Below are 3,862 nucleotides of genomic sequence, written 5' to 3' on the forward strand. Positions count from 1 at the left end.
GTGTACATATACCCCCAAAAGGTAATCATAACTTCTATGGTACGAAGTATAAAATCGAGTTCACAATTAAAAATTATAAAGGAAAGAAAAACCAAAAAAAGATCTCATATTGGAGTTTAGGCTGCTAAAAATCATTATACACAAGCTAATACTATGTAGTTTGAATCCTATTGTAACTAAAATTGATTATGAAATTAAAGAGTTTTCTATTTGACTAAAGTAGTAGATGTGGAATATGTATTTTATTGTGAGATGACTTCTAACTATAATACGGTGTAGATGCTTGAAGAATCTAACTCAAACACCCCAAAATAGAAAAGTATAACAAATGACCGGGATAGAGAGATTGGTTTGTAAAAGCTGAAAACCTCAAACATAGGTCACTCCTCACTTTTAAAAGTGGGATAATTGCCGACAAGTCAAAATTTGAAAAAAATAGATAATTAGATTTAGAGCGAAAAGATTAGTACTCCGTATAATGCATGATTGTCCGCATTAAAAAAACAAATTAAATAAAACGATGGTATTTCAAGGCCACTACTTATTACTATACTACGCTATATCACAAAGTTATTATATCTTTTCTTTATTTTATTAAGAGTTTTTAGTAGGCATAAATTACTTTAGATTATCTTAGTGCTTCTAAGTAAAATTCTCTTTAGCGTTTTATTTTGTTTGGTACTCTAAGTCTCTAAGTCATATAGGATTGGGTAGTAATAAAGGTGTTATACGGATAGCATGCACAATTGCTCTTCGTTTTCATTTTGGTCGCTTCGTTCAATAAAATTCAGTTTATCATTTTATAAACTAGGACTTGTGTCTTTCTGGTTTAATTTCATTCCAATTCAGCTCAACTTGATTCAGTTCATCTCATTTCAGCTCATCACTTCACAAATTAACTCTTATTTGAGCTAATTCAGTTAAGCTCAACTTCATTTATAGTTCTGTTCAATTCAGCTCAGTCTCATTAAGTTCAGCACTGCGTTTTTCAACCGAAAAGAACAAGGCCTGTCTAGCTCTTATCTCAACTACATGCACTTTAGTTCAGCCAATCTTTTCACAAATTAACTCTTAGTTCAGCTATATTAAGTACATCTCAACTTCATTTAGTTTAGTTAAGTTCATAAAGGTTCTACCAAATGGCTCGGACATTAAATCTAGTATATATATCACTACTACAAATCCAGGCAACTACAACGCCCCTTTAACAATGATTATTCACGAAAATCACAATAGACGTTGTAGAATGTATGGCGCGAATTTTACTAAAATCAATTACAACGGGTATGGTTATAAAAACCGTTGTTATTCGTTTTAACAACGGGTCACACATGAACAACCGTTGTTAATAATTTGGCGCAAAATTGGCGCAAAGTTAGTGAAAAGTAATCACAACGGTTATTTTTGAAACCCGTTGTTAAAACTTATTTAACAACGGGTGTTTTTTACAACCGTTGTTAAAACATATTTCACAACGGTTGTTGTTTAATAACCGTTGTCAATACCTTCCATACTATAAACCACACAAACACAAGTCTGCTGCAGCCACAAAACACAAACCTTAATACACAAACACAAACCCAAAGAAGAACAAAACACAAACACAAAACACACACTTTCTCATCGTCTCTTTCTCTCTTTCTCATCGTCGCTTTATCTTCTCGCCGTCACTGTTGATTTCATCGTCTCTTTACGTACGTTCTGTAATTATCAGGTTTGTTTCATCGTCATTATTTTATTTTTCTAATTATTTCATTTCCATGTATGTGTTTTTATCGACCATTAGGTTCCGTTCAGCATCTGCTATATCGTCATATAGTCTGCAATTTCTTCTTTTTCCGTCAAGCCATCTTCTTTGGCGTCCTTCGTACGGATCGAGCATAGTAAGAGTCTTAAGGATGATATCATTCATTTTGTTGGAGTTTGGAGTTTGTTTTGAAAGATTAAGGAGAGGGTTAATTTATTTGGAGTTTGTTTTAGCAGTTAGGGTTTGGAGAATATATTGAGATAATGGAAATGCATGTTAGTTGAGATAATGCAATGTATTTATACTAAGCAATGTGTGGGTTGAGTTGTTTTTTAATTAATATATATGTTAGGAAGTTGTGCCATAATCAACATCATCATATCTCTCAATGCTTCAAATCTTATTACTAACCCTTCTCATTCCATATTGTCCGTTCATATGCACAAAGTGATGGCGATAATAATCAATCTTGATGATGACTGATCTATGGAGTTCAAAAAATGGAAGCAAATCAAACAAGCATAAATCAACACTTTCAAAATGATCATTTCATTTAATTTTAAACCAAATACATTACAACAATTATCAGAAATTAAAAGATGTATAATAAGCCGGAACAACCCCGGTTAAGCGTAAAAAGCGCTTCTCAACCTGCCACCAATCACGCCACTCTGGTATACCGCTAACTTCCGGGTCATTGGCTTCATATTTTGCAATAACATATTGAATATATGCAAGGACACGACTTGCATGTGGAGATAAGGTTGGAAGAGTACAACTCAACATATCTCTGCTGCTGACCAAGTTGCGAGTAACAGTGACGAGGGTATGAAGATGATGATGATGATAAGGCTTTGTTGACAAGCCGATCGCTTCACGCCTCTTAATCCAATAATTCCGTTGATGTTCAAGGGATGCTTTGATTAATGGGTGTTGATCGGCGGAAGCCCTACGAGAACCTTCCCATCATCTTCAATCGTTTGTGTAAGCCATTCTTCGTTGTTGATAAAATTAGGGTTCATTGCCATGTTGTTTCAATTAATGAATGTTAGTAAAGGATGCTTTAATATTTATAGCTAGTCACATTTATAAGTTTTTTCAAAACCGTTGGTAATTAATTTAAGGGATATTCTGCATACATCGGAATTCTAACGGGCCGTAATTATACATGCATCTAGTAATATTTAATTTAATTTTTTTTTATTTTTTAAGAACAAACAACAACGGTTATTTACAAACAACCCGTTGTTATAACTTTCTCCCCAAAATTGAGTCACACTTTCCACAACGGGTTTTTATACTTAAAACCGTTGTTAATATTTTTCACAACGGTTTCCTTAAGAAAACAAACCGTTGTTAAAACCTTTTACAACGGACGCTTTAACAACGTCCGCTTTTTTATATAACAACGGTTTTTGACCGTTGTTATAGCCTGTATCTGTAGTAGTGTATATATAAGAAGCTTTTTTCAAGGTATGTGGTAGTCTCCAACTTTTATAAAAGACTCGAATAAAATCTTTAATTTTAAATTACTAATATTCCATAGAGTACTAATATTTAGTTGGCAGAACTTATCTGTAATTATTATCTTTCGGTATTTGGCTCTACCACAAATACTACAAGCATTATTTCTGCAAGAGTATATATAATTATACATTGTCTTATCTTTCGTCCCTCAAATCACATTGTCACAATACCTATATTTTGCATTGTTTCTTTTTATTGTTTGATGTAGATGTGTATGTATATATATGATTTTAGTAATTTTTCTACTTTATTACTCCATATAATATATAATGTTTCTCATACAAAATCATGGTGCAGCCGCAGGTACAACCGTACAAATTGTATCCCAACTGTAACACCCCGTAATTTCGGACCGTTATTATATTGCGGAAGTAATTTATTAATCAAGTTGAATTTAATATTTATGTATTTGAAGTAATAATAATTCAATGAAATATAATTCTATTATATTTTGAAGTAAAGTATTTATTTTGATAGTTTCGAAATGTTTAAAAATAGTTTAAACCATGTAAAAACCTTTTATTTCGAAATAAGGGCATATCGGGGAAAATGGCAATTCTTGTGAAAATTGGGCAAACGATTTTGGAA

Source organism: Silene latifolia, chromosome Y, assembly GCF_048544455.1.
Source record: "Silene latifolia isolate original U9 population chromosome Y, ASM4854445v1, whole genome shotgun sequence".
NCBI classification, from domain to species: domain Eukaryota; kingdom Viridiplantae; phylum Streptophyta; class Magnoliopsida; order Caryophyllales; family Caryophyllaceae; genus Silene; species Silene latifolia.